This window comes from Oncorhynchus mykiss, unplaced genomic scaffold (assembly GCF_013265735.2).
Source record: "Oncorhynchus mykiss isolate Arlee unplaced genomic scaffold, USDA_OmykA_1.1 un_scaffold_195, whole genome shotgun sequence".
In the NCBI taxonomy this organism is placed as follows: domain Eukaryota; kingdom Metazoa; phylum Chordata; class Actinopteri; order Salmoniformes; family Salmonidae; genus Oncorhynchus; species Oncorhynchus mykiss.
Genome location: NW_023493678.1, coordinates 273,210 through 292,500, shown reverse-complemented (window position 1 = coordinate 292,500; position 19,291 = coordinate 273,210).

Below are 19,291 nucleotides of genomic sequence, written 5' to 3'. Positions count from 1 at the left end.
CAGATTTCACAAAATCCATGTTCCTTTTTGATTTCGGGGCAGGCTGTCAACAGCACGTACTGTGACACTATGATAAGTCAACAATACCTCTAGGCATATCTGACGTCATGTATTTGATATCTTTATGTGAAGGTTCATGTCCATATTGACATCAGTTCATTGTGTTTGAGGACGGTTCACTGACCAGTTTCCAACGGATACGATTAGACTAGTTTAACAGTTACAGAACAGCTACAGTAGCCTATCAGAACAGCTACAGTAGCCTATCAGAACAGCTGCATTATCAGAGGCGCAGAGCCTTAATTAACGGGCTACACATAATGGCTGACGACAGCCAGGTAAGGTTCATTTTAGCCTACGTGTAATGAGCTTTACAGTTGTCCTAATCCCATCTTGTTCTAATGGCAAGTCTGCCTTAAGTGCAGAAACTATGGTTGATATTAGAAAATAAGTATGATTGGAAGTTTAGGCAAGTAATTCCAATTGGGGAATTGTTGTGGGATGTTAGCATACCATATTGCGCGTGTAGCATTCGTGCCATGGAGGATCGTGCAGGCCGGCAGGTTGCTACAGGATCCTAGTATCATGTATGTTATAGGGATGAGATCTGGCCGACTTTTTCACCTGAACTGCTCATTGGCTGTCCATAATGAGCCCAGCGAGCAGGATGTGTAGCTGGGCTCTGCAATAATTAGTTCCCAGAGCAATTACAAATAACTATTCTTGTTTTAAAAGCGTCATTACAACTAGCAACATGACGGTCAGTCACCTCTAAGCATGACTCAGTAGAAACGCAATGTGTTGGATTTGTCCATGTCTCGCTAAATTAACCTAGCTACCATAACAGCCGTGGAGAATTTATACTACAGTTTTAAGGGATCTCTCTGAAGGTTTTAGATGATACAGTGGTGCTTCGTCCTCTGGATGAAGAACCATACATCTCGGCTTGGCTTCATTGCATTATTATTTGGGGAACGTTGACATGCCATTTGTGTTGACGGATGGATGAAAATAATGTAATTATAGTATCGTTATACATAGGCTAGCAGGAAAATCCGCATGAGATATCCATAGAACTGAGCCCTGCTCCATTTCAGCACCATGCCGCGGTCTCAGGTGCTGCCCAGACTCGAAACATTTCAGCACCATGGCACTGTCCCCTGACGCCAAGATACGTGTCAGCTCTATGCAACGGAACGTCTTTGATTTGAAATTATTCTGCAAGTGGTTATAATTTATTGCACGTCCTAGTTTTGCAGCTTTACAACCTCAGAATTATAGCTAATGGATGGCAGCGAGTTACGTTTTTGTATATGGTGATGAATGACGATGCATGATAAACCATAAATTAAACGCAAAAACGTGCACTTAGACATATTTTCGTTTGGCAGAACTTTGACAAGCTTTGATTTGTTTTCTAATGACATTGACAATTCATATAGATATTAGACTTAGGCCTAATTGTGACATCATGTGTGTATGACATCTTTGAAGAATGCTCTGGCTTCAGCCAATCGGAATCGAGTATTCAACAATGCTTTGGCATAATTCAAGGACGTTCATATTCACTTCAGTTGTCTGCCGATGGTTCACTGACGTTTTTTCAAAGGAGGTATTAGTATTTCCTCTAAACATCCTACAACAATAAGCTACTCATCATGTCAGATGACAGCAAGGTATGGTTCATTTGCCTATTTTGAGTTTAGAGGAGAAATTACTAACAATATAGTAGGTCACTAACACAGCAATAGGTCTCACTGGTTTGATCCATGGCCTGAAATCTGACCACTATTGCCGTTTTGTTTAAAATAGGAGCGAATAAGTTGTTTCATAAAGTCACAACCTAGGACTGATATTGACCTCTTATTTATCCACCAGAGCGTGAAATGGGAGGATCCCCCGGATGACCAAAATAAAGTTGTGGAGAACATGAAGGATGAAACAGAGACACATGAGACCAACAAGAACAGGACAGGAGGCAAGGTAAGAAATATGCTGTCCTTTACACATGCTCTGCCTACTTAGGCACAGATCTAGGATTAGTTTACTATCACTAAATCCTAGCCTTAAAGCATTAGGAGACGCTACACTGACCTTAGATCTGCTATTAGACCTATAATCTGTTGTCATGTAGGCTAAACGTAAGTCCAGTGGCGGTGCCAAGAAGACTTCCGTGGAGGAGGACAGCAGCATTGGTGCAGGTCCGAGATTACTTCATGTTGGGTGCAGGTTGTGTTCAAATTCATCAGCACCGATCTGAGTAGATAGTATCTATATAGGTGAAAGCAATATAGTGGAGGCCCGCAGAGAGATGTGCTTTTACCTGTCCAGTGCAATCAAATCCCTAAAGGTGAAGGAAATTAGGGATCAAGTTCAGATTCAACTTTAGATTTCTCTTTGCGGTTTCCCAGAGTCTTCTCAGACACCCGGGTGTGGTTTCCGGGAAAGGAGATCTATCATTGAGCAGCTGGAGAAGGAGGCTCAGAAAACTCTAATGCCTTCTCTCAAGATTGGGACATGCTGTGCCCCAATCCTCCTCTCCTTCCTGAGGAGTCTAACTGATGAGCAAGTCCCATGTCTTTTTCCAACCTCACATACAACAACTCTGAATTTATAGTCATAGTGCACCTTCTAACCACAAATGGGATTTCAAACACTACACTTAACCCTAACATCACTGTAACCACACACCTAACTCTTCCTGTAAATCAAGAACAAAATATCTCATGGACTTGCTAATTGCTTAAATAAATACACGTTTATTTTCCCTGACATGGCTATCTAGTGACTCCACTAACTCAACACCAGTGTGCAGGTAAAATATGTTTCCTTTCTTTTCTTTTCTCTAGCCAATGGAGAGTGATTCAGCAGGGCATGAAAAATAATGTAAGTCTCTCCACATAAGGTTCTGGTCAAAAGTTGTGCGCTATATAGGGAATGGTGTCATGGAATTGCTTGATTGACAAAAACATTACTCTGTTTGTTGGCCATAGCTCACATTCGAGCAGCTCTCCATGCTGTGTCTGAAGATTGTTAAAGTCGTGACCCAGACAGCCCTCCGCATTCTCCTACCAGCGCTAGCTCGTATCATGGGGGTGAACCTGAGGAGTGGGGCAACCTCCCCAGAATCCCAGTGCTCTCTGACAGGGTCTGAGGATTCCTTAGGCGGTCTGGATGAGAGAGAGAAAAGGCTGCTGATCAGTGAGATGAACTACTGGACTAAGGAGAGGAGGAGGAATGGCAGTGCAGGATGCCGCCAAAAATCCACTCGCAGGACCTCATCACCATGCTGTTTGCCTAAGAGGTATGTTCACAGCAATATTTCAACATAATAATTGCAAGACCTGATCCATACTTATCATAAATTATTAACTTGGAATTCACACCTTGTAGTTTTAAGTTCTGGTAAGTTCTGGTTCTGGAAATGTTGCCACTGGGGGGGTGGGTCCAGGTGAAAGTCATTTTTAACTGGGTAAGCCATGAAGTCATCTATGAATAAATAGATCAGGTACATGCCTTTCAGAAATAATCATATTCTGATGTTGTACAAACATAAAAATCAGGCAAAAAATCGTGTCAGTTGGCTTTAGGCTTCTAGAACTACGGTGGTATGAGAAGTAATCCATCATTGCTCTAATTTGGTTTTCAGGCTCACTAATGACCCAGATTAGATACAGTTGGTTACATTTGCATGGCTTAAGTGGTGATTGTGTGTTTATCTTCAAGGTCCCAGACCTCATTGCAGAGCTTGCCTGCAACTAGAGAGGCTCCCCTCATGGAGGAGCCTCTTAAGGCTCTTTTTGGGGTAACGGAAGAGAGCCTTCTGATATCCCTGGTTGAGGGTCACTCCAACCCCACCTCCTCCAGCTCCTCCGAGTTGAGCTGTGCTATCGTGGGGGAGGTGGTACACCAGCTTAACTCTGGCCTCTCAGTGGCCATTCAGGCCAGCCCGGGGAGTTGCCCCCCTATGGACAGTCAGGACATAGCAGCAGGCAAGGAGGTCATTCGGGTAGCCTCGGTTCAGATCCTGGCCGAGCTACAGAGCCAAACATCTGAGCCAGAGTGGGTAGGGTTTATCGAGCCCCTCATGGACCCTGTGACCGATGATGTGCTGGAGGCCATTGTCGGCACAATGGACAAAATGGCACAGGACTTCAACATCCTATTGGATCTGGCCAAGAAGATGACAATCTTGGGGTCTAAATTTCTGACCAATCTTCAATGTGACCTAGATGTTGAGTGTCCATCTGGGAAGGAAGGGACCACTCACTTTCTCAAAGAGACTGGATCCTCTACCAGTGTGGTGGCCAGAAAGATTCAGACCCTCTCTAGCCCCGACTTTCAGTCTAAAGCCCTGAAGGCGGTGAGCACCATCCTTACAAGGAAAGTCAGCAGCTCTTCTGGCATGGTTCCTTCCTCTAGGCCTTCTAGTGCTGCTCCTAGCCTTACTGAAGCCCCGCCGAATACCAGCTGCACAGCCCTGACATCTGTAACCTCCACTGCCACAGTGATTGTTAAGGCATTTGTGGGAGGCATGGAGACGATAGCATCATTTGAAGACACATGTGAAGCAGTTGATTGGCCAGTTCCTGTAAATGACCACAAAACAGGGTCTTCACAGAAGAGAACCTTCTCTCTAGCCGGCACACTCTATGGCCGTATACGAGCAAAGCTGAGGGACCTTTTAACTCTAGCCGCTCGAGAAGAAGGTGTGGCTAAGGATGCTTCTCTTCGGGAGTCTTCAGACACCCTGGAAAAGGCAACTGTTTCAACTGTTGAGGTCCAGTTACCCAGCACCGAACACAGTAGAGTTCCCAGAGAGAGCCAACCAATACCAGCTCTCTGTCTCTCCAATCTGGATACCAGTACTCAAGAAGTTCTTAGCAGTGTTTTTTCCATCTACAAGTCAGAGTTATCAAAAGTGGAGAATAAATCCTTAGCCGTTGTCAGTTCATCTGATGAGTCCCTAGAGGCTTGTTGGTTTGTTGATGGTGTCCTATCAAAGCTTGATGACTATACTATTTCCCAGTCACCCTCACCCAATGAAGACTTGAGCGTGAGTACTCAATATTCTCAACTGAGCTCAGAAGAGAGTGTCAGAATCACAGAGTCCTCAACTAGTCTGATTCAGAGCATTAAGAAGCTCTCTAGCAATGACTTTCAGACTCAGGCAGAAGAGGCAGTGAGTAAAGTGCTGATGAGATCCAGTCATTCCTTTATCACACAGATCAGCCATACTGGTCTTCAGAAAAGTCTGCAGGCTGGCTTATCATCTAGCTCACCATCAGAGATCCATGTCCTTTCAGAATCCATGTCCTCCATGTCCTCTGAGAATACAGCCTCTGGATTAGTGGAAACCTTTGTCAAAGGAATGGCGACTATTTTCCAGAAAAATGAGTCCACTGACACTGTGCTACTGGAAAGAAGTGGGAGAGTTTCACAGTGCTCCCACGGGGGCTCCCAACTGGATGATACTGAATTGAGTGTTAAAATATCAGAGGAGAAGCTTTGGTCAACAGCTAAGAACATCTGCGTCAGTATGAAGAACACACTTAAGGATTTCTTCACAGGGCTGAAGCCATCCGGATCCGAAAGGACAGAAATGGCTTCTTCCAAAGAGACCCTTGGGGAAATCCTGGTTGCTATCCAGAGTGAAATCTCAAACTTCGGGCGAATGAAGGATTCCAGGGAGCTCCTTCAGATCAATGATATGGTAGGAACTATGCTGAAGGAGATTGAGAAAAGTGAGGATGACAGTGAACAAGTCTGCCAAGACATCCCTCGAACCTGTTCATCTTTATCCACTTCTTTAAATGGTCGTAGTTCCTTGTCCAGCTCTTCAAAGGGTCCTAGGTCAGAGTGTGAGTTAGAGATCAACCTCCCTGGCACTCCCATCCCTGACAAAGTGCCTTTTGATCTGACCTGCCCCATCGTCAGGAGCTCCTGCATCGACACCAGGGACTCTAAAATGCCAGAGATTTCTACAAGTGACCTAAAGACAAAGATGATGGCACACACAGATGAACCCCTGCATCGTAACAGTCCAATGACTGACAGCAGCCGACCACCGAGTGCTAAAGTCTCTTTTCGATCCTCCACTCCGTCTTTCACCAGCAAGGGAACCTTTTTGGTACCAAAGGGAGAGGGGATTGACATTGAAGAGAAGGAGGTGTGTATCCCTAGCAGCTCTGGCCATCTGAGGGAGCTCTTAATCATCCCGGACATCAGCAGTGCCACTGCATTCCCACTGCAGTACTTGATGGATTCCAGCAAAGATGATGGCATCTGTTTTGTCACCATACTGGTGATAAGGTTGCTATCGGAGATCAGACCCTCAGCCCTAGATGGACCCTCCCAGCAGGCAGCAGATCTGACAGAAACATCTCAGCAACTCATCAGACAAGTCCTGTCTGAGTTCTGTGCTGCATCCAGATTATCCAGGACACAGGCATATTCCCAGAACCTGAACATCCAAAGGGTGTTCAGAGGTGTACATAAAAACCTCATGGAGGAGTTTGGCTCTTATAACACCCTGCAAGCAGCTATTTCCTCCCAGGACCCTGCATTTGACAGAGTCCTGGTAAAGTCCTTGACCCAGCAGCTGGTACAGGGATGCAAGGAGGCGTCAAGACCAGCTTCTGCTGCAACAAACCCATCAGACCAGGCTAAGACGGAGAGGGGGGCTGAGCAGAAAGCAAGAATGAGCTTCCTTTGCTTTTCAATGACCAAACTCAGGATCAACTTCAAGGTATAGCAGGGAGTTAGAATTTGTTTTTGGTTCCAGTTAGGTGCTGATGTTATTGATGTGGCTATGATAAGACAAATACATGAAATAAATATTTTTTATTCACCACTAAATTGTTGCCATGGATTCAGAAGTGTTCCATTTATTTATTCTCTGTACCATTTTCTTTACCTTTCTTCTGTTAGCGTTCCAAGAGAGGAAACAAAAAGGACTGCCATTCAGTCCAAGACCATACTGAGATTCCCTCTACTGATAGACATTGCATAGGTAAGGATGTTTTAGAGCTCTGCTATAGCTTGTAGTTTTGTTTAGGTGTGTGTTAGAAACATAGGAATGCCTATCAAACTCATAGCACTTGTTATTTTTCAACGTTACTATACTGAATCTCTCTCTCTCTCTCTCTCTCTCTCTCTCTCTCTCTCTTACCCCATCCATTTCTCTTGTGTTTCTAGCTCCAATTGGAGAGGTTTCTCCCTCCATATCTCAGCCTGTCAAAAAACGATCCTTGATTGTCAGGGTCTTTTCAGCAATGATGAAGCCATTCAGGCGCTTCACCAAGAAGAACCTGTAACCTGTTACGCTGCATGAAGAACTACTTTTGTAACAGCAAGACTTTTGACAAGAGGAATTTCTGCATGTCTAACCTTTCAAAGTCTATTTGATCAAATAAATGCCAATGATTTTACAAGAAATTCAAATGTTTTCGAAGATTGATAATACTGAAGCAGATTTTCTCAGAGAAATGCACTAGTTCCCCCTTGGTTACACATTTATTGTTCAGCTTTTGAGTTGGCAGGACTTCAGGCGTCAGGTAGCCTTGTGGTTAGAGCATTGGGCCAGTAACCAAAAAGTTGCTAGCGTCAGATCCCTGAGCTGGCCATGTAAAAATATGTTGTTATGCTCCTGAACAAGGTAGTTAACCCACTGTTCCTAAGCTGTCATTGTAAATAAGAATTTGTTCTGAACTGACTTGTCTAGGAAAATAAATAAAATAACCACAGCTTGACTCTAATACAATAGTTGCTGCATAGACTGTCAGATAACCAGATGTTCTCTATTAATTTAGTTAGATTGGTAAGAGCTTATTAGCAGCAAGGGGAAAACACATAGATGAGAATTAGCTATCTGCAGCTAGATCAACCCTCTGAGATGCTTTCTACATTTTTTTTCTATATTTTTTTATTTCACCTTTATTTAACCAGGTAGGCAAGTTGATTTACAATTGCGACCTGGCCAAGATAAAGCAAAGCAGTTCGACACATACAACGACACAGAGTTACACATGGAGTAAAACAAACATACAGTCAATAATACAGTTTAAACAAGTCTATATACGATGTGAGCAAATAAGGTGAGATAAGGGAGGTAAAGGCAAAAAAAGGCCATGGTGGCAAAGTAAATACAATATAGCAAGTAAAACACTGGAATGGTAGATTTGCATTGGAAGAATGTGCAAAGTAGAAGTAAAAAATAATGGGGTGCAAAGGAGCTAAATAAATAAATAAAATAAATACAGTAGGGAAAGAGGTAGTTGATTGGGCTAAATTATAGGTGGGCTATGTACAGGTGCAGTAATCTGTGAGCTGCTCTGACAGTTGGTGCTTAAAGCTAGTGAGGGAGATAAGTGTTTCCAGTTTCAGAGATTTTTGTAGTTCGTTCCAGTCATTGGCAGCAGAGAACTGGAAGGAGAGGTGGCCAAAGAAAGAATTGGTTTTGGGGGTGACCAGAGAGATATACCTGCTGGAGCGCGTGCTACAAGTGGGTGATGCTATGGTGACCAGCGAGCTGAGATAAGGGGGGACTTTACCTAGCAGGGTCTTGTAGATGACATGGAGCCAGTGGGTTTGGCGACGAGTATGAAGCGAGGGCCAGCCAATGAGAGCGTACAGGTCGCAATGATGGGTAGTATATGGGGCTTTGGTGACAAAACGGATTGCACTTTGATAGACTGCATCCAATTTGTTGAGTAGGGTATTGGAGGCTATTTTGTAACTGACATCGCCAAAGTCGAGGATTGGTAGGATGGTCAGTTTTACAAGGGTATGTTTGGCAGCATGAGTGAAGGATGCTTTGTTGCGAAATAGGAAGCCAATTCTAGATTTAACTTTGGATTGGAGATGTTTGATGTGGGTCTGGAAGGAGAGTTTACAGTCTAACCAGACACCTAGGTATTTGTTGTTGTCCACGTATTCTAAGTCAGAGCCGTCCAGAGTAGTGATGTTGGACAGGCGGGCAGGTGCAGGCAGCGATCGGTTGAAGAGCATGCATTTAGTTTTACTTGTATTTAAGAGCAATTGGAGGCCACGGAAGGAGAGTTGTATGGCATTGAAGCTTGCCTGGAGGGTTGTTAACACAGTGTCCAAAGAAGGGCCAGAGACTCACCAGCAGCAAGAGCGACATCACTGATGTATACAGAGAAGAGAGTCGGTCCAAGAAAATAACCCTGTGGCACCCCCATAGAGACTGCCAGAGGTCCGGACAGCAGACCCTCCGATTTGACACACTGAACTCTATCAGAGAAGTAGTTGGTGAACCAGGCGAGGCAATCATTTGAGAAACCAAGGCTGTCGAGTCTGACGATGAGGATGTGGTGATTGACAGAGTCGAAAGCCTTGGCCAGATCAATGAATGCGGCTGCACAGTAATGTTTCTTATCGATGGCGGTTAAGATATCGTTTAGGACCTTGAGCGTGGCTGAGGTGCACCCATGACCAGCTCTGAAACCAGATTGCATAGCAGAGAAGGTATGGTGAGATTCTATTGTTTTCATACTGTTTTTATTTATTTACTTTTCTGCTCTTTTGCTCACCAGTATCTTTACCTGCACATGACCAGCTGATCATTTATCACTCCAGTGTTAATCTGCTAAATTGTAATTATTCGCCTACCTCCTCATGCCTTTTGCACACAATGTATATAGACTCTTTTTTTCTTTTTTTTCTACTGTGTTATTGACTTGTTTATTGTTTACTCCATGTGTAACTCTGTGTTGTTGTCTGTTCACACTGCTATGCTTTATCTTGGCCAGGTTGCAGTTGTAAATGAGAATTTAATCTCAACTAGCCTACCTGGTTAAATAAAGGTGAAATAAAATAAAAATAAAAATCAGGCACTTTTTTTCAGAAAACCGATGGCAGCGTCTATCATTGCTCTTCTACCATCTATCCCATGTCTGCACCTCCCTCTTCCATCAAAAACAAATTATCTGGTTAAAGTTAGTTAGGCTAGGGGTTAGGGTTAGGGTTAAGGTTAAAGTTAAGTTTAGGAGTTAGGTTAAAGGGTTAAGGTTAGAGTTAGGGGAAGGGTTAGCTATAAGGGTTAGGGGAAGGGTTAGCTAACATGCTAAGTAGTTACAAAGTAGCTAAAAAGTGGTAAGTAGTTGAAAGTTTGCTAATTAGCTAAAGTTGTCTGTGATGAGATTCAAAATCATAACCTTTGGATCGTTAGACATCCGTGTTATACTGTATGCCCACCCCTCCACCCTGACCAACCACCCTACTTTCGTTTTTGCCTTAAATAACCATTTGTCTTATATAACCATACCAAACATAACATATTATACTAATTTGAGTGTCCCGGAATTACATTTACTATGTTACGTCTAGTCTATGAGATCAGGCTGATCACAGGCATGAACAGAGTAACAGGTCATTGTAGTTATGAGTGTGAGTGTTAGAGAGGGATTTGAGGATTTCACTGTGGGTCAATGCAGAGCTAAGCATGAAGGATTTTTGTGGCATGACATAAAACCAGAAACCACAGCACAGAGGAAACCTCTGAGGGTCATAATGGCTGGTCCCATTAAACCTGGGGGAGGAGGAGTTTCAGCAGACCTCAGAGGACAGGAGCTGTCATGGTGTTAAGGACAGTAGATGAATCACCGCACTTATTTGCTCTTGTTCCCTGTGTGTGTGTGTGTGTGTGTGTGTGTGTGTGTCTTGACAGAGGTAGAACGTGATGAAATACAGAATTGTGCGTTCGTTTGTTGTAGCTTTTTATTATTGTAATAGATCATTTTCATCCCTAGCTTTTTAAGAATGAGGCAAGATGAAGTCAAATTTCTCAAACAAGAAACATGGTTGACTGTTTCCCTTCAGTCGATTTCTCATTCTCTTGTAAAATAGCAATGATGCAAGCGCTCTGATCTAGAAGCCAGTGAAAGCGAGAGGTTTTACAGCTAGTTTGTTCAGCTCAGGAAAGCCCCACGGCTGCACTTTGGAGTGTAGCATTGTGTTTTGATATCCTCATCTCCTTTGACAGAGTCTCCCGCATAACGACGGAGCAGATAAAGCAGTACTGGGTAGAGCTGGTGGGGCTTTCAGAGTCAGTTTCATCTTTCTGCTCAGGCACAGGGCAGGCGTCATATGAAGTGTTTATCTCAGGAGTGCCTGATTTACCTCTGATTGGTGTCAAATGTGAGAGAAAGTGGGATCCGGGTGCTCTTTTTCCGTTGTATGGATGTCTCTCTTTGACGGAGAAAAGCCTTGCCATTGAGAACCTTATTCCAGTCAAAGAGATACTATCAATATTTGTGTTGACACATACCCTACTGCTTCAGTCAGGATAGCATCACGGCTGGGGATTTGTTGTCATCTGTCTGAGACTGAGATACTGGTTGAGCAGAATACATTTAGAGGTACGTTAGGAAGAAAATCCTGCATGTATGAAAAAGCCCACCCTGTGGATTTCACAACGTCTGCGGAAGTCGAAGCCTCTCCAATTTCGGGCGGTGCTCGGCGGTCAATGTCACCGGTCTTCTAGCCATCATTGATCAATTTTTTATTTTCCATTGGATTTATCTTGTCTTACTACACACCTGGTTTCAATCCCATTCATTACCTGTTGTGTATTTAGCCGTCTGTTTTCCCTCATGTCTTTGTCAGAGATTGTTTTATGTTCAGTATTCGTGTTTTGTATTTGGTGCGCGACGGGTCCTCGTACCCACTTTGTTTCATTGTATTTCATGGTTTTGGAGTTATGTGTTTTAAGTTATTAAACTACTCCATTCCACCAAGTTTTAATTATCCTGCGCCTGACTTCCCTGCCACCTATACACACGACTGTGATAGAATCTCTGACCAAAATGAAGTCAGCAGGAGAAGGTACTCCAGCCGTGGAGGTGGAGGAGCGCGTCCTGGAACATACGCCGATGATTTCCAAGCTGAGCGCCGCCATGGATCTCGTTGTCCAGAATATGGACCGGTGGGAGACACAGGGAGTTTTTCCAGCGCCTCTACCAGCACAACCGGGGTCTACCCTGAACACCCCTTTCCCACCTGAACCTAGCTATCCATACCACAGGGATACGACGGAGATGCTGCCGGCTGCCAGGGTCTCCTCCTAAAACTAAGCATGTACCTGGCCACGGTCCACCCAGCTCCATCAGACCGTGAGAAGAGTTTCGCCCTCGTCTCGTGCCTCACCGGGAAAGCCCTGGAGTGGGCCAGCGCTGTGTGTGGAGGGGGAGATGCGAAGTTGGACGATTTTGAGGAGTTCACCCGCTGTTTCCGGACAGTATTCGACCACCCACCCGAGGGCAGAGCGGCGGGTGAGCGCCTTTACCATCTGAGGTAGGAGACGAGGAGTGCCCAGAAGTTTGCGCTGGAGTTTAGGACCCTGGCTGCCGGCGCTGGATGGAGCAACAGGGCCCTGATCGACCATTACCGCTGTAGTCTACGTGAGGACGTCCGTCGGGAGCTGCTCTGCAGTGACACCACCCTCACCTTCGACCAGCTGGTGGACCTGTCCATCCGGCTGGACAACCTGCTGGCTACTCGCGGACGTCCAGATCGGGGTCTGGTTGTTCCATCCTCCCGCACACCCTCTCCGATACCCATGGAGCTGGGAGGTGCGGTGCGCAGGGAAACCGGAGGGGGTTTCCTCTTGTGCACCATATGTGGCCGCAGAGGTCTTACTGCTGGTCGGTGCCGGGTTGGTTCCTCTGGGAATCGAGGTAGCAGGCAGGGCGCTCTGGCGTCACCCCAGGTGAGTAGGCACGATTCTCATCCAGAGCCCTCTGTTGCACATATGTTTGTCTCTGTTACTTTTCTTGAATTTTCCCCGCGTTCCCAGCATAAGGCGCTAGTAGATTTAGGCAACCGCTCCTTTGAGTATGGTAACGCAGGGGGGTCACAGGGAAAAGATGAGTCTTTTTCTTATTGATTCTCCTGCGTATTCCGTGGTGCTGGGCCTACCCTGGTTAGCTTGTCATAACCCCATTGTTATAACCCCACTGTTTCTTGGCCACAGAGGGCTCTCACGGGGTGGTCGTGAGAGTGCTCAGGTAGGTGTTTGGGGATTTCTGTTGGTGCTACTACGGTGGAAAGTACAGACCAGGTCTCCACCGTGCGCATTCCCCCAGAATATGCCAATTTGGCTCTCGCCTTCTGTAAAAAGAAGGCGACTCAATTACCACCCCATCGACGGGGGGATTGTGCGATAGATCTCCTGGTAGACGCTGCACTTCCCAGGAGTCACGTGTATCCCCTGTCGCAAGCGGAGACGGTGGCTATGGAGACATATGTCTCCGAATCCCTGCGTCAGGGGTACATTCAGCCCTCCATTTCACCTGTCTCCTTGAGTTTCTTTTTTGTGAAGAAGAAGGATGGAGGTTTGTGCCCGTGCATTGATTATCGAGGTCTCAATAAAATCACGGTGAGGTATAGTTACCCGCGATTGAGTCAATGCACAGGGCTCACTTCTTCAATAAACTGGATCTCAGTTTGCGTACAGAGTGCGTACAATCTAGTGCGTATTCGGAAGGGAGATGGGCGTAAGAAGGCATTTAGTACCACCTCAGGGCATTATGAGTACCTCGTCATGCCGTATGGGTTGCAGCCGTGCGTAATTTGCCGACTCCCACCACGGTAAAGGAGGTGCAGTGATTTTAGGGTTTGCCAACTACTACCGGAGGTTTATCAAGGGTTTTGGTCAGGTTGCTGCTCCCATTACCTCACTGCTAAAGGGGGGCCCGGTGTGCTTGCAATGGTCAGCTGAGGCGAACATGGCTTTTAGGCACCTGAAGGCTCTGTTTACCTCGGTTCCTGTGTTGGCTCATCCGGATCCCTCTTTGCCGATCATAGTGGAGGTGGACGCATCCGAAGCTGGGATAGGAGCAGTGCTCTCTCAGCGCTCGGGTACGCCACTGAAGCTCCGCCCCTGTGCCTTCTTTTCGAAGAACCTCAGCCCGGCGGAGCGAAACTATGATGTGGGGGACCGGGAGTTGTTGGCTGTCGTCAAGGCCTTGAAGGCGTGGAGACAATGGCATGAGGGGGCTAAACACCCTTTTCTCATCTGGACTGACCATCGCAAACTGGAGTACATCCGGGAGGCGAGGAGACTGAATCCTTGTCAGGCAAGGTGGGCCATGTTTTTTACCCGTTTTGTGTTTACCCTCTCTTACAGACCAGGCTCCGAGAACGTTAAGGCAGACGCACTGTCCCGGCTGTATGACACAGAGGAGCGGTCCATGGATCCCACTCCCATACTCCCAGCCTCTTGTTTGGTGGTGCCAAACAATGAACATGCACCTGTGGAACGGTCATTAAGACATGAGGACTGCAGATGTGGCCAGGGCAATAAATTGCAATGTTCGTAGTGTGAGACGCCGAAGACAGCGCTACAGGGAGACAGGACAGACAGCTGATGGTCCTCACAGTGGCAGACCATGTGTAACAACACCTGCATCGGTACATGCGAACATCACACCTGCGGGACAGTTACAGGATGGCAACAACAACTGCCCGAGTTACACCAGGAAAGCACAATCCCTCCATCAGTGCTCAGACTGAATAGACTGAATAATAGGCTGAGAGACGCTGGACTGGGGGCTTGTAGGCCTGTTGTAAGGCAGGTCCTCACCAGACATCACCGTCAACAACGTCGCCTATGGGCACAAACCCACCATCGCTGGACCAGACAGGACTGGCAAAAAGTGTTCTTCACTGACGAGTCGCGGTTTTGTCTCACCAGGGGTGATGGTCGGATTTGCGTTTATCGTCGAAAGATAGAGCGTTACAGAGGCCTGTACTCTGGAGCGGGATTGATTTGGAGTTGGAGGTTCCGTCATGGGCTGGGGCGGTGTGTCACAGTATCATCAGACTGAGCTTGTTGTCATTGCAGGCAATCTCAATGCTGTGCGTTACAGGGAAGACATCCTCCTTCCTCATGTGGTACCCTTCCTGCAGGCTCATCCTGACGTGACCCTGCAGCATGACAATGCCACCACGCACAGAACGAGCAGTATGGCTGATTTCCTACAAGACAGGAATGTCAGTGTTCTGCCATGGCCAGCAAAGAGCCCGGATCTCAATCCCATTGAGCATGTCTAGGACCTGTTGGATCGGATGGAGAGGACAGGGCCATTCCCCTCTAGAAATGTCTGGGATCTTGCAGGTGCCTTGGTGGAAGAGTGGGGTAACATCTCACAGGAATAACTGGCAAGTCTGGTGCAGTCCATGAGGAGGAGATGCACTGCAGTACTTGATGCTGCTAGTGGCCACACCAGATACTGACTGTTACTTTTGATTTTGCCCTTCCCCTTTCGTTCAGGGACACATTATTACATTTCTGTTCGTCACATATATGTGGAACTTATTCAGTTTGTCTCAGTTTTTGAATCTTATGTTCGTACAAATATTTACACGTGTTACGTTTGCTGAAAATAATTGCAGTTGACAGTGAGAAGACATACATACATACACACACAAACACACACACACACACACACACACACACACACACACACACACACACATACACGCATACACGCATACAAGCATACATGCATACATACATACATACATACATACATGTATGTGGGGCGGCAAGTAGCCTCGTGGATAGAGCATTCGGCCAGTAACCGAGAGGTTGCCAGATCAAATCCCCGAGCTGACAAGGTAAAAATCTGTCGTTCTGCCCTTGAACAAGGCAATTAACCCACCAAGATTGGCAAATTCGCCACTGGCTCCCTTTGCTCTTCACAGATGAAAGCAGGTTCACACTGAGCACGTGACAGACGTGACAGAGTCTGGAGACGCCGTGGAGAACGTTCTGCTGCCTGCAACATCCTCCAGCATGACCGGTTTGGCGGTGGGTCAGTCATGGTGTGGGGTGGCATTTCTTTGGGGGGGGGGGGGGGCGCACAGCCCTCCATGTGCTCGCCAGAGGTAGCCTGACTGCCATTAGGTACAAAGATGAGATCCTCAGACCCCTTGTGAGACCATATGCTGGTGCGGTTGGCCCTGGGTTCATCCTAATGCAAGACAATGCTAGACCTCATGTGGCTGGAGTGTGTCAGCAGTTCCTGCAAGAGGAAGGCATTGATGCTCTGGACATGCCCATCCGTTCCCCAGACCTGAATCCAATTGAGCACATCTGGGACATCATGTCTCGCTCGATGCTTTAGTCCAGGTCTGGGAGGAGATCCCTCAGGAGACCATCCGCCACCTCATCAGGAGCATGACCAGGCGTTGTAGCGAGGTCATACAGGCACGTGGAGGCCACACACACTACTGAGCCTCATTTTGACTTGTTTTAAGGACATTACATCAAAGTTGGATCAGCCTGTAGTGTGGTTTTCCACTTTAATTTTGAGTGTGACTCCAAATCCAGACCTCCATGGGTTGATAAATTTGATATCCATTGATCATTTTTGGGTGATTTTGTTGTCAGCACATTCAACTATGTAAAGAAAAAAGTATTTAATAAGAATATTTCATTCATTCAGATCTAGGATGTGTTATTTTAGTGTTCCCTTTCTTTTTTTGAGCAGTGTACATACATTCATACATACATACATGTATGTATGTGGGGCGGCAGGTAGCCTCGTGGTTAGAGCATTGGGCCAGTAACCGATCGGTTGCCAGATCAAATCCCCGAGCTGACAAGGTAAAACTCTGTCGTTCTGCCCTTGAACAAGGCAATTGAACAAGGCAACAAGGCACTGTTCCTATGGCCGTCGTTGTAAATAATAATTGTAAAAAAATATATATTTTTTAATAATAATAATAACTGACTTGCCTAAAGTTGAAATAAATAAAAAACAATCATACACTCTAACAATAATGCTACAGAAGTGACACCCGGACAGGGACGGTCCCAAAAGATTACAGCCATGAGTGATCAACTTACACTTTATAACATGTTGTCTTCTGTCTGATTTACTGTGACCCTCTTCCTGTCTCGTAACAGATCCAGCCCCTGACGGTGGCCCTGACCCAGACTACATCCCCAGGTCCAGATGATTCCAGCAGGCACAGCCCAGGTGGTTCAGCAGAAGCTCCTCCAGCAGCAGGTGGTGACTGCAGCTGCCTCGCTTCAGATACAGACCGCCCCTCCTCACAGCCCGGCCCAACAGGCCCCAGTTTCCGCTGCAGCAGAGTCCCCAGTACAGCAGCAGCCAGCCAAGGGCCAGGCTCGCGGAGGGGCCTTGAGGTGCAAGACCCAGTCCAAGCCTAGCGGGGGCAGCAGCTAGGTGCCCGCAGGACTAGTTAGAGCTCCCCTTTCAGCTAGACTAAGCAGGACATCTCATCAGTGTAAATGCACTCAGTGACTGAGGAGCAGCATTATGAAGAGATCCAGCGTTATGAAGGAGTGGTGGAGTCCAGTCTGAGGTGGCTGTGTTGAATCTAACCTGGTTTAAGGAACTGCTCCATGTAAAGGAATGACCTGTCTTTTAAGAGTGTCATCATCTATCTTCAACACAGTACTGTAACTGTCGGCTGTTTCCTTCGCGACTGTTTCAGAAGGTCTCCCCTGGAGGAAACCTGGACAACATCCAGGGTTTAAGATCAGAAAAGCAGAAAAACAATATTCATGCCTTTTTTTAAATTGATGAATATATGAATGTTACTCCATAGATATCCTGTGGCTATGGGCTGGTGCATAGCTCATTTGGGGAATGTCCATTTGAATAATGTTTTGTGTATTCATACATTGTCCCTGTCCGCCTTGATGATATTCTCATGCTTACTGTTTATGATGTCTGAAATTTCATAGTTGGTAGATATAGAAAACACCCTTCTTGTTAAAAAAAACCTATGTAGTGATAATCATATCTTTACGTTGTAAGTTTGAGCTATGTATTCTGAAGAAAGCTTGTGATTGTGTCTCTGGCACCCGGATAAGCACGCATCCTACGTTATCTCCCAAGGCAGGCAGTATTACCACTGCACTGGATAACCTAGCTATCTATAGTGGCAACCAGCTAATATTTTCATTACATAAAGTGCATTCGGAAAGTATTCAGACCCCTTGACCTTTTCCACATTGTTACGTTACAGGCTTATTCTAAAATTGATTCAATCGTGTCCCCCCCCCCCCCCCCCTCTACAGATAATAACCCATAATAAGAAATCAAAAACTGTTCTATTATTTTTTTAATCAAAAACCTATGTACTAAAAATAAAATACTGATATCACATTTACAAATATTCAGACCCTTTACTCAGTACTTTGTTGAAGCACCTTTGGCAGCGATTACAGCCTCGAGTCTTCTTGGGTATGACGCTACAAGCTTGGTACACCTGTATTTGGGGAGTTTCTCCCATTTTTCTCTGCAGATCCTCTCATGTTCTGTCAGATTGGATGGGGATGCACAGTTTTTTCAGGTCTCTCCAGAGATGTTCGATTGGGTTCAGGTCCGGGCTCTGGCTGGGCCATTCATGGACATTCAGAGACTTGTCCCGAATCCACTCCTGCATAGTCTTGGCTGTGTGCTTAGGGTCGTTGTCCTGTTGGAAGGTGAACCTCTGGAGCAGGTTTTCATCAAGGATCTCTGTACTTTGCTCCGTTCATCTTTCCCAGGATCCTGATTCAGGCCAAAGAGTTCAATCTCGGTATCATCAGATCAGAGAATATTGTTTCTCATTGTTTCCCAGGTCTGTGTTTCTTTCCAAATCAAGTCCAATCAATTGAATTTACCACAGGACTCCAAACAAGTTGTAGAAACATCTCAAGGATGATCAATGGAAACAGGATGCACCTGAGATCAATTTCGAGTCTCATAGCAAAGGGTCTCAATAATTATTTAAATAAGGTAATTCTGTTTTTATTCTTAATAAATTTGCTAAAATGTTCTACACTTTTCGCTTTGTCATGAGGTGTTTTGTGTAGCTTAATGAGAGGAAAAAATATTTGTATCAATTTTAGAATAAGGCTGTAACGTAACAATGTGGAAAAAGTCAAGTGGTCTGAATACTTTCCGGATGCACTGTAAGTTGACTTTTTCTAACACATTTCCTGTGATATAACCGTTGGGAAATAATGGGTACTTCTACCGTATAATAGGTTAAATCAAAAGATGGAATATGCTGCAATAGATAAAAGCCTTTCTCAGTGTTTTAGTCATGAGGGAGAAAAGAAAGCTCTCAACAGCGTTGTCTGTTTTCCCCTGCTGGCTGCTGACAGTGGCAGATATATCAGAAGAGAAAACATTTATTTGGGCAGGAGGGCAGAGATTCAGGCCTAAAGCCACTCAGAAGATCCTAGATCACTGGATCAGAGGGCATGTCACACAGTGTCAGAAGAGTCAGACTGTGTAGAAGG